Here is a 13354-nt window from a genome sequence, read left to right as displayed (position 1 = left end):
ACCTCTTCCTATTCCGGAATGGAAATGGGAGAATATCACGATGGACTTTGTGGTTGGCTTACCGAGGAGTGCCAGAGGTTGCACAGCGATTTGGGTGATTGTGGATAGACTCACCAAGTCAGCTCATTTCTTGCCGGTGAGGACTACTTATTCTTTGACACAGTATGCAGAGTTTTACATCAGAGAGATTGTTAGACTGCTTGGCATACCAGTGTCTATTGTGTCAGACAGAGATCCGAGATTCACATCTGCGTTTTGGAAGAGTCTGCACACGGCTTTGGGGACGAGGCTTTTGTTCAGTACAGCATTTCATCCCCAGACAGATGGTATGTCTGAGAGGGTGATCCAGGTTCTCGAGGATCTTCTGAGAGCTTGTGTCATTGATTTTCGGGGCTCTTGGGAGACTAGGCTGCCATTAGTGGAGTTTACCTATAACAACAGTTTTCAGTCGTCTATAGGTATGGCTCCTTATGCAGAATTGTATGGGAGGAGATGCAGATCTCCTGTGCATTGGGATGAGGTTGGTGAGCGGATTTTGCTGGGTCCTGAGATTGTGCAGCAGACAGCTGACATAGTGACTCAGATTCGAGATCGGATGAGGACTGCTCAGAGTCGGCAGAAGAGTTATGCAGATGCCAGACGACGAGATTTGGAGTTCGCTGTAGGTGATCACGTATTCCTAAAGGTGTCACCGATGAAGGGAGTAGTGCGTTTTGGCCGGAGAGGCAAGCTTAATCCGAGGTATATAGGGTCATTCGAGATCTTGGAGAGAGTTGGCACGTTGGCCTACCGTTTAGCTCTACCACCGGGGCTAGCGGCAGTGCACAACGTTTTCCATGTATCCATGCTTCGGAGATATGTCTCCAACCCGTCGCATGTGTTGGATTTCGAGCCCTTACAGTTGCCACCAGATCTAGTGTATGAGGAGAGGCTAGTGCGGATCTTGGCAAGGGAGGAGCGGAGGCTTTGGACGCGGGTCATACCGATGGTCAGAATCCAGTGGCTGAATCACTCAGAGGAGGAAGCTACTTGGGAGACCGAGGCAGACATGAGGACTCACTACCCGGAGTTGTTTGGGTAAGTACTTTAAATTTCGAGGACGAAATTCAATTTAAGGGGGGGGGGGGGGGGGGGGGGGGGGGGGAGAATTGTAACACCCGGTATTTTAAATACGTAAATCCGCATGCATAATTAGGATATTTAATTATTTAAATTTTAGATTTATGGGTTAAATAATTATGTGAATTATTTGTGCATGATTTAATTTATTTTTAAGCATTTAACCCATAATTAGTGATTTTTATGATTTTTAGTATTTTAATTATTTTATCGCGTAGACGGGACCGTGGACGGACGAGATGACAACTTTCTAGCCATTAATTTCATGAGCCTTTTTAGAGCCCTAAAATATTATTTTGAGTTTTATTATCTCAAAATTTTTAGTATTTAATTTTATATAATTTTAGGAGTCCTTTTTATTCAAAATAAGCCAAAATATTGACTTTTTAGTATTTTTAAAATTCCCTAAATTTATAATTTCGGGATTTTCATATGTTTAACTTAAATTATCAGATTTTAAATTTTATTTAGAGTTTTAAAATTTTATGTTTTATATTTAAACCTTTTAATTATCCTAAAACCTATTTTAATTAAAATAAAAACTCTAACCTAATCTACCCCAAACCCATCGACCAAAAGCTCTTAGCCGCCTCCCTCTCCTCCATCTTCATCTTCTTCCTCGAACCAAAGCCAAGGTGACTCCATAGCTCGATTTTCTGTAAGTTTTGAAGGGTTGTTCATCGTTCGTCGTCCCGGGAATCGTTCTACGCGCTTCTAAACTCAAACATTGGTGAAAGGCATGTTTTCTTTCCATTATTTTCGTGCCATATCAGTGAAATATATGTGTGTGTTGTGTATGCATCAAGACCTTCAGAAATTTTTCAGAAAAGGCTAGGGATGGTTGAGCATCTCACGTTTTTCTAACTTTGTTTGACATACACTCATTTTTTTTTCTTAGCCATGGATCGTGCAACTGCCGGTCAAGGTCCCTAGGATGTTTAAGGGGTGTCTAGGCTCGAGTGGCTCGGTTGGTTTGAGCCAAACGAGCCCAGGAAGCAAGCTAGGCTCGATCGGCCTCCATGAGGCGCAGGAATAGGGTTTCAGGGAAGGGGGCTCGGCCTTGGCGGTTCAGGCTGCATGGGGCTGGGGGCTGGCACAGGTTTGGACCGCCCAGACGTGGCCCACGTCTGGGCGGTGGAGCTTCGGCCAGGGGCGGCCGGAGCATGGCGGCAGCAGCCCTTGAAGGGCTGCTGCCCGTGGCCGAGAGAAATTGAGAGGGTGAGTTTCGGGTTTAGGGTTAGGGCTGGGTCTGGGTCGGGTTCTTGGGTCCGGGTCAAGTCAGTGGGTCGTGGGTCGGGTTAAGTGAGTCCGGGTCTGGGTTTGGTGGGCCGGGCTTGAGTCTTTTTATTTTTAAAATATTTTATGAATTAATGGGTTTTTGGGCCAATTAATTAGAAATAAAATTATTTGGACTCCCAAATAATTTTATTTGGGCTTTTAAAATTTTAATTAAGTTAGTCCATTAATTTTATGGGCTTTTGAGCCCATAAAAGTTATTGGGCCAGTCTTTGGGCTTTTGGGCCCATTGGGCCAGTTTAAGTTGTTATTGGGCTTAAAATGTTTTATGGGCTTTAAATTATTTTAATTGGGCTTAGAACAATTTTATTGGGCTTAAGTATGTTAATGGGCCAGATTTAAGTAAATGGGCTTGAGTGTTAGGGCCTGCAGTCCAAGACCATCCATGAGAAATTTGCATGTGTCCTGATTATATATTTAATTATTTTTATGCATTGAAGTTATTTTAATATTTATATGTTAGTAAGAAATTAAATTAAATATATATGAAGGACACACAATTTTATTTAAGTACATGCATTCATGAAATAATCTTATGCATAATTAAATGTTTAAGGTTGAGCAATAATAAAATATTTTATGTTGGAAGTTGAAGTAGTGTGACAATTTAAGGGGGATTCGTCCCCATATGTGAACTATTGAAGGGCAGTTTACTGCCAATTTAAGAGGTGATTCGTCACCGCCACGTACGTTGGTTTCCACGCTGATCAGTATTTAATGTATGATTTAAGGTTACACTACGGATACAACCATGCGATGTTTGAAAATTACCTTGCTCAACAATGTTATGTATTATGTATGTCTATGTTATTTAAGTTAAGTTAAGTTATGTTATGTTATGATATTTTCAAGCATGCTCATTCATGTATATGTATGTATTAGTATTTAATTGTTTTAAATTATTTTAAACCCTTGTTATGTTAGCATGTTGGGCCTCTAGGCTCACTACACTGGTATGGTGCAGGTGAGTTCGTAGAGGGGGATGTAGCTCCTACCGGCGGCGAGGACATATGAGCGGACATGCATTGACCCCGTGACCGTGATAGATGTCTGAGTCACACTGCATGTTTTTGTTTATGTCAGCACGTTACACATTTTATATTATTTTTCAGTGGTTGTGAGTTTTGAATATTTTATTTGAATATTTTCAGTGCATGCAAATTTTACATCATTTTTCTTATGCAGTATTTTTAATTAAATGTTTGACTCAGATATTTATTTTATTTAAAGAATGCAATTTTTATTTAAGTTATTTATTTATTTTAAATCTTCTTATTCTGTGCATATATGTATGGGCATATATGTACATATTTTAATTAGAAAAAAAAAAAAATTTCCGCATATTTATTTATTTAATAATTATAGAGTTAGGGTCGTTTCAGATGATGTTTGTTGATTTTCGGTTAGCCGTTTATTAGTTGTTAGACTCGGAGTTAGCAGAATTCGAATCGATAAAGAGTTGGCCGAGGATTGGTAATGATTCTACATCAAAGTTTTGTTTTGAGTTTGATATGATTTTGATTGTAATCTTTATGTTTGATTATCCAAATTTGGAGCACCTTGAATCCATAATAAGGTATAAGTTGACATCGAGAGGAAAAAGGGTCGATTACTCGAATCCAAACTGAATTTTGAGTTTCCCTGAAATAACATACTTGCATGTTATTTGAATTACTTGAATTATGTTTGAATGTATTACGATTACATATGAATTCATCTTGAGCCGAATTAATTGATTTCATTTCGAGTTAGACGTTTTGGGGACTATAATTGAGTGCCAGAGTTGTTGACGTCTCCCAGAGTATGAATACTTCTTATAGTTGCACCAGAGTCTAAAGGATTGAGTTATATATCATCCACCTCGATCGGGAGAGTCGGTGAGGAGTTGTGATATCTTGTCCTTGGGATCCCAACCGAAAAACCAAGTTTTCCTTTGATTATCCGAATAGATAATCACAAAATTTTAAATACATGCATTTCATTCTATTTCATCTTTGGAATATGTTGTTGATATATCATGATAATGATATGTTTTTGATATTGCATGTTATGTTGCTTTTACTTGAAATATTATTATCACCGGAGTTATCTGGCCGTTGTCTTGTTTTTTTATGTGTACATGGAAACAGGTGGGTCAGGATCGAGTCAGAGGCGACATGATTAGCTCGGGACTGAGAGATAGACGTGGGGCATCGAGTGTAGAATTTGACATGTTTAGAAGAATTTGTACTTAAGCCTGGTGGTACAAGTTCGATTCCTAGGGAGGGAAAAAACTCCCCCAGCCAGGTGGGGAGAAGATCATGAGTATGGTCGCGGGCCCCCAGAGCTGAGGCAGATGGGCCAGAGGCAGAGGGACGCACCCGGTCCATTACAACAACAGCCCCCAAACAACCAAAAAAACCGAGCCCTTTTCTCTTCAATTTCGAGTGTCCTTCAACCCAATCCTACAAGCCAACCTCAAACCATTCTAGACAATACCATGTGAACTACATTTCACCCATGGTAGGTCCCTAATTCACTATCCAAATCAACACAATAAAACACCACAATTTCGAACCACAAGCCATATTTAAATTTCTGAAATTTCAACTCCAACAAGGCAAGCTCATTTATGAAAATCTCGAATTCAACAAGGAATGCTCTTTTTTTTTTTTTTTTGTTTTTTTTTTTTGAAAATCTCGAATGCAACATGGATGCTCATCTCTGAAAATTTCGAAAACCACAAGCATCAACATCCCAAGTCCAATACTCATTTAAAACCTCATCAAGCACATATAATAACTCAAGCATGAAATAAAAAAAAAAAAAAGAAAAAACTTCTCGGCCAACCATGAACCGAAACAGGGCACCCTTATATATATATATGCATTTTTGAAAAAATTCCAAGGAATGCAAGGCACAAAATATACAAATCTACATGGGGAAGAGAAAGAACCATATCCTTGCCTAGCTTAGGAAACAAAATCGAAATAAAACCAAAGTTTGAGTGGGTTATGGCCAAAATGCCCTAGTTTAAAATGAAGCTGGAATCGAGCTCAAAAGGAAGAGGAACAGCTCGCTCAATCTGTCCGAGAAGATGCTTTGCCGGAGAGAAGGATGGCTGGCGGCGACGGGAAGCTTGAAGAAGAAGGGGAATGGGATAGCCGATGGAATTGCTTGAAGGAGAAGAAGGGGAAAAATTATTTCGTGAGGTGTGTGTGTGTGTTTGGCATGTGGTGTGTGTGTTTTGTGGCTAGGATTAAATCTTTGAGCTCAAGTGCATATGTGTAGGTAAACCCTAGAAAAATGGGAGTGTTATGAAATTTAGGAAAAAAATGCTACACATTTATAAAAAGTGCTAAACCAATAAAGCAATTAGGACTACAAATTAAATCGCACTAAATAAAAATACAAGATTAAAAATCCTAATTTAAAATATTAAATTGATTTTACTAGTCCGGGAATAAAAATGCTAATTTTTGCAAAAGAAAAATAATAATAAATTCTAATGCACGGGAAAAATGTAATATTTAGGCAATTAACACAAAAAATTAAAATAATTAAAATCATAAATATTTAAAACTGATTTAGGCATGAAACTTAAATTAAGAAATTCTAGGCGTCACAATTCCTCCCTCCCAAATAAGGAATTTCGTCCTCGAAATTAAGACTTACCAAAAAGTTCTGGATAACGAGTCCTGATATCCGACTCTGCTTCCCAAGTGGCATCTTGATTCGAATGGTTCTGCCATCTCACTTTGATCATCGGGATCATCTTGTTACGGAGTCTCTTCTCCTATCTATGCAGAATTCAGATGGGCCTCTCCTCATACGTCATGTGAGGAGATAACTAAAGGGGTTCCAAGCTAAGCACATGGGACGGATTCGAGACGTGTTTCCTCAGCATCGATAAGTGGAAGACATTTGGACGCCATCAAAGTTAGGTGGCAAGGCCACCCTATAAGCCAATGCCCCTACTCTGTCCAATATCTCGAAGAGTCCTATGAACCTCGGTGCTAATTTCCCTTTTTTTCCCGAATCTCATTACACCTTTCATAGGTGCTACTCGGACAAACACATGATCTCCTACCAAGAACTCCAAGTCTCTCCTCCTATGATCAGCGTAACTCTTCTGTCTGCTCTGTGCAGTCCTCATCGTCTCACGGATCTTGGCTACAACCTCGGCAGTCTGCTGAACAATCTCAGGTCCCAACTCGGTCCTCTTACCTATCTCGGTCCACAATACCGGCGATCTACACGGTTTTCCATAGAGTGCCTCATAAGGCGCCATGCCAATGGTGGCTTGATAGATGTTGTTATATGCAAATTCCACCAATGGTAATCTCGACTCCCAACCATCATGGAAGTTTATAACACAGGCTCTCAGAAGATCCTCTAGAATCTGAATCACCCTCTCGGATTGTCCATCCGTCTGTGGGTGAAAGACAATGCTAAACAAAAGTTTCGTCCCCAAATCTGAATGAAGACTCTTCCAATCCAAAAAGACGAAGTAAACCGCGGATCTTTATCGGACACTATGGAAACATGGATACCATGTAGTCTGACTATCTCCCAGACATACAACTCCGCATACTGAGTCATAGAGAAAGTCGTCCTCACTAGTAAAAAGTGCGTTGACTTAGTGAGACGGTCTACGATAACCCAAATAGCATTCGAACCCCTCACTGTCCTCGGCAAGCCAACCACAAAATCCATGGTGATATTCTCCCATTTTCACTCGGGAATACAGAGTGGCTTAAGTAACCCTGCAGGTCTCTGATGTTCTGTTTTGACCTGTTGGCATGTTAGACACTCAGACACAAATTGGCCGATATCACGCTTCATACCCGGCCACCAATATAACTGCTGAAGGTCCCGATACATCTTCGTACTACCTGGGTGGATAGAGTACGGTGATGTATGTGCCTCTGCAATGATAGTAACTTGCAGAGAATCACCTGCGGGCACCCAAAGTCGACCTCTGAACCTCACAATCTCATCTACTACTGAATACAAATCACTGCCTCTCTCGTCAGCTCTCTGTCTCCACTTACTCAACTGCTCATCAACTGCTTGAGCAACTCTGATATGGTCGAACAACGTAGTTTGCACTGTCAAGGCTGAAAATCTAGGAGCTCTACCCTCGGTATAGAACTCTAGTCCAAATCTCTGAATCTCATCCTGCAATGGTCTAGACACCGTCAAAGAGGCCATCAATGCTGTTTTACTACTCAATGCATCTGCGATGACGTTAGCCTTACCCGGATGGTAACTAATGTCGCAGTCATAGTCTTTCACCAACTCTAACCATCTTCGTTGCCTCATGTTCAAATCCTTTTGGGTGAAGAAGTATTTGAGGCTTTTATGGTCGGTGAATATCTTACACTTCTCTTCATAGAGATAGTGTCTCCAAATCTTGAGGGCGAACACCGTTGCTGCTAACTCCAAATCATGAGTAGGATAATTCTTCTCATGCTCCTTCAAGTGCCTAGAAGAATAAGAAATAACCCTGTCTTGGTTCATAAGAACTTCTCCAAGTCCCAACTTGTAAGCATCAGTGTAAACCACAAAATCTCCCTCTCCTGATGGCATAGCTAACACTGGAGCTGTCATAAGAGCTTCTTTCAACACATCAAAGCTCTTTTGACTTTCCGGCCTCCAAATAAACTTAGAATTCTTCTTGGTCAATGCTGTCAAGGGCACCACAATTGATGAAAATCCCTTGATAAACTTCCTATAGTAACCCGCTAATCCGAGAAAACTGCGAATCTTCGATGCGTTTCTTGGCACAGACCACTCCTTCACGGCTTGAACCTTTGAAGGATCCACTTTCACTCCACTCTTGGAAATAATATGGCCCAAGAATGGTACTCTCTCCAACCAGAACTTGCATTTTTTGAACTTAGCAAACAACTTTTGCTCTCGGAGTACCCCTAGAATTGTCTTCAAATGCTGCGAATGTTCTTCTCTATCCTTCGAGTAAATGAGGATATCATCAAAGAATACAATGACGAATTGGTCCAAGTACGGCTGAAACACGCGGTTCATAAGATCCATGAAGACTTCGTGCGTGTTCGTCAATCCAAACGGCATCATAAGGAACTCGTAGTGGCCATAACGAGTCCTAAATGCTGTCTTGAACACATCTGATTCCTTCACCTTCAATTGGTGATAACCGGAACGAAGATAAATCTTCGAAAATACTAAGGATCCTTGCAACTGATCAAATAGATCCTCAATCCTTGGAAGTGGGTACTTGTTCTTTACCATCACTCCATTGAGCCCTCGGTAATCAATTCACAACCTTAGTCTTCCGTCCTTCTTTTTCACAAAGAGGACCGGTGCGCCCCACGGAGAGAAACTAGGGCGTATGAACCCCTTATCAAGCAACTCTTGAATCTGCTCTTTCAGTTCTTTCATTTTCGTAGGAGCCAATCTATACGGTACCTTAGAAATTGGCACGGTATCTGGTACCAAGTCAATAGAGAACTCAACTTCTCTATCAAGTAGGATAACTGCGACATCGCCTGGTAACAAATCCCCAAAATCTCTGATGATGTCCACGTCTAGAATACCTAGACGTGCTGGAAACTCCGTCAATGATATGCTAGCTAAGAATGCCTCGCAACCATCCTGCATATACTTCTTAGCTTGCAAAAATGATATGATCTGAGTCCTCCTCGAACTCCTAGTAGACTCAAACCAAAATGGTTCTTCTCCCTCCGGTCTGACCATCACTGATCGCTGCTGAAAGTCAATCACCATAGCATTCTTTTTCATCCAGTCCATCTCAAGAATAAAATCAAACTCAGGCATGGGCAACAATATCAGATCTGCAACCACTGATTGCCCTTGCAATAAAAGCTCAAGATTCTTCACTATGTTCCTCGTGGACAGTTCTTTCCCTGATGGGATGCTAATTGTGAATCCACCAAACAATTCTTCGCACTCAATACCCTGCTTGCGGGCAAAAGCCTCAGAAATAAAAGAATGAGTAGCCCCCGAGTGTAACAAGGCTCTAGTGGCTACTCCGGCTACTAATATTCTACCTGCAACAATAGTGGTTGCAACCTCGAAAATATTGAAATCAATTATGACAAGTTCTAATCGGATTCATCCTTAGTAGGGGTGCAAACGAACCGAACGTGATCATGAGCTTTACGAGCCCGCTCGATAAATATTTGATTCGTATTTGAGCTTATCGAACTCAAGCAGAATTCGAACATGTTCGAACTTTTTTTCGAGCCGAGCTCGAGCCGAAATTACTCTGTTCGATAGTTCGCGACTAGTTCGCGAGCCTTAATATTTAATTAATATAATATAATTATATAATAATATATATATACATTTCGAGCTTTCGAACCATAATATCCGAATAGTTCATGAATAAGTTCGAATATTTCGAACCGAACTCGAACTCGAACTTCATTTCGAGCCGAACTCGAGCCAAAATATTTAAAATTATCGAACTTCGAATCGAGCTCGAACTCGAATATACTCTTATCGAGCCGAATTCGAACCTTAAAATTTTACCATTATTCGGCTCGATTCGGTTCGTTTTCACCCCTAATCCTAAGCCATAAAATTTCAAAATTCAGCACTACACATGTTAACACAATCAATTTTCCCAAAGCATGCAACATAATACAAGTTCTCTTGCAAACTCAAGTTTTAATAATTACCCAAATATTATCATGTCACACAATCCCAATAAGAAAACTCATAATCCAAATTGCATCATTGAATCAATTAAATCACCTTTAATTAAATTCTCTAAGTATTACATGTGATGAGTGTGGTATCAGGATCGGCCTCCTTGGCTTGCATCACATAGACTCTCCCCTGAGTCGGCGTCTTGTGCAATGGACAATCCGAAACCACGTTCCCTGGCTTCTTGCACCGATAACAAACTCTGGCACCTGCCAGAAACTGTCCATGATGAGCACGATGACAATTTGGGCATATGGGTCTCTCCCGGTCTTGGGAGGAGCGGGTCTCTGTACCTGATGTCCATGAGGTCTATGAGCATGATGCCCCTGGGGCCTATGGGTCAGATACCCCTGAGGTCTAAAGGGTCCCTATTGTCTCTGTAGCCCAGTAAATGGCCTCTTGCCCTGCTGCTGCTGGTGACCCTGATGAGTGAAGGTCCTTTTGCTATGAACCTCAACACTGATGTCCTTCAAGGACTGCTTGGACCTCATTGCCTTCTTGATAGCGGCTGCATAATCCACTAGCTCAGCCATCCTCACATCCCTACGAATAGTAGGCATCAGACACGCAACAAAGTGTTGCAACTTCTCTGACTCGTCATTCCCTATCAAGGGCATGAAGTGGCAGCCCCTCTCGAATTTGCGCACAAACTCGAATACAGTCAGATCTCCCTGCCGCAGACTCATGAATTGTTTCTTCAACTGTGCCCTCACCTCATATGTATAGTATTTCTCATAGAAGAGGGTCTTGAATGCTTCCCAAGTCAGTGTGGCAACATCAACAGTCTTCTCCAAACCCTCAAACCACAAAGCGGCGTTATCCTTGAGCAGGAACGTCATACAGCAAACTCGATCTTCATCTCCCAACTCCATATAGCGGAAAATTGCTTCAAGCGAGCGAATCCAGCCCTCCGCTATCATCGGATCTGTTGTGACGCCCGGGGCTGAGGAGGCAGAGAGTGATCGCCGGTGCCAAGAGGTTGCACGGACAATGAGCGGCTCCTGGTAGGCTTCTATGCGGAGGGAGACATGAATGAACCGATCTCGTGCCTGAATGAGAGGGGATTCTGAGACTGTGTAGGTATGGGACTACATAGTTGAGGAGGGTTTAAAAGATTTCATATGTACTACTCATATCAAGAAGGTGCATCTTATTTTCGAAAGCTCATCATATAAGAACTCCAAAGTTAAGCGTGCTTGACTATTGAGTTTGACGTTCAAGTCAATACGTTTAAATAAATAAATTTGGGAAGGATAAAATATTTTGTTTATCAGAGTGCGCAGCAGAAGCATGATTTTTGGGATACCGAAACTTGGGAACTAGATATGTAATAGTGGATTTAGTAAATTGGATTTTTGAAGGACTCCGTTACTAGAGTTTGATCAGTCGAATTTCGAGGACGAAATTCAATTTAAGGGAGGAGAATTGTAACACCCGGAAATTTTAATACGTAAATTCGCATTGCATAATTAGGGAAAATAATTATTTAAAAATTTATATTTGGGTTAAATTACATTTATGTGTTATTATGTGAATTATATGCATGATTTAAATTTATTTTAGCATTTAACCCGTGATTTTAGAATTTTTAAATTTTTCAGAATTTTATTGATTTGATCGCGTAGACGGGACCGTGGACGGATGAGATATCAACTTTTGAGCCAAAAATATTTTATGAGATTTTATGAGCCTTAAAAAAAATAATATTTTATGGTATTTTGTCAAGAAAATTTTAGTATTTAATTATATATTTATTTAAGGGTTGATTTTTAGCCAAAATAAGTCATTTTAATGACTTTTATTAATTTTTAAAAATAGGCTATTTATTTATTTCGGGATTTTGGTCTATTTATCAGATTGGTAGGTATTTTAAGAGTTTAAAATTTTAAGTTTATGGTATATTATCTTTCTAAATAAATTATATTAGTTATTATCCTAATCTACCCAACATTACACCCAAAATCTCTCCCTACCCTATGCTCAAACCCCATCAGCCGCCAACCCCATCTCCTCCACCTCCTCCCTCACGTTTTTCAGCAGATAGCAGCCTCCTTAGCTGAGTTCTTCAAGGATTATTCAAGTTTTTGGCCCGTTCGTCGTCCCGGAGCCCCGTACACGCATAAATCTTCGTTATAATTAAAAAGGCATGTTTAATTCCTTTCCTTTACCACCATATAAGCTACTACTCATGTTTTTCATCAGACTATATGGATTTGACATGATATTTACTGAACTTCTTCTGAAAAATCTCATAGACTCCTTCACGTGCATGAGTTTTCTTGTTTTCTTCAAGGTTTGATCACGTTTTTCTCATGTGTCTCGGGTCCAGGCTGTTGGATGTGGTTAGGATCATGTCCTAGGTTCTGTAGGATCGAGTGAGGCAGGGGGTTTGTGTCAAGAAGGGCCGGAACCGAAGCCAAAGAAGTTGGGTGCAGCAGATCGTGCAGATTGTGCAGCGTTGGGAGATTGGCTCGTTCTCGGTCCACAAGGCGTGTTTTAGGTTGATTCCAGTGGGGTTAGAACCCCAAGACCTTGGGGAAGATATTACAGGTGGTGATCCAGCTGGTGGTTGCCGGAGATGGGCGGCCGAATGGCCTGAAGTTTCTGGTCGGGTTCTACGCGTGAGTAGAAACTAGGGGTAGATTGTTTTGGTTCGTTCTCCTTCTACAGAGCTCCGTTTGAGGTAAAATTTGTTGGGTTAGAACCGTCTGGATGTTTCCAAAGTCGCTCAGGGCTGCCGTGAGTTAGGATTAAGGAAAGAAAGGCTAAGGTTGTGTCTAGGCTTTAGGCGGGCCGGGCTTGGTGTTTTGGGTACGGGTCGGGTCCGTTGGGTCACGGGTTATGTTAGTCGGGTTCGGGTCTGGGTTATATTAGTTGGGCTCGATTATTTTTTATTTTTAAGTTAATTATTAAGTTGGGCTGTAAATAGGCCAATGCTAGTTCAATTAATTAATTGGGCCACATGTGAATTAAGTTATTGGGCTTTAGTAATTATTTAAGTGAGTCTATTAATTTTTATGGGCCTTGGAGCCCATGGAAATTGTTGGGCCAGTCTTTAGGTTTTTGGGTCATTGGGCCAGACTAAGTAATTAATGGGCTTTGGTTTTGTTATTGGGCCAAGTATGTCATATTGGGCTTGAATAAATTATTTGGGCTTAATTGTAAGTTAATGGGTTTAAGTTGAATTACTGGGCAAGTCTTAGAATTTATGGGTTTAAGTCTAAGGGGCCAGAAGTCTGACCATCCCGTA

The sequence above is a fragment of the Henckelia pumila genome, chromosome 2 (genome assembly GCF_033568475.1).
Source record: "Henckelia pumila isolate YLH828 chromosome 2, ASM3356847v2, whole genome shotgun sequence".
Taxonomy (NCBI): Eukaryota; Viridiplantae; Streptophyta; class Magnoliopsida; order Lamiales; family Gesneriaceae; genus Henckelia; species Henckelia pumila.
This window is presented reverse-complemented; position numbering follows the sequence as displayed.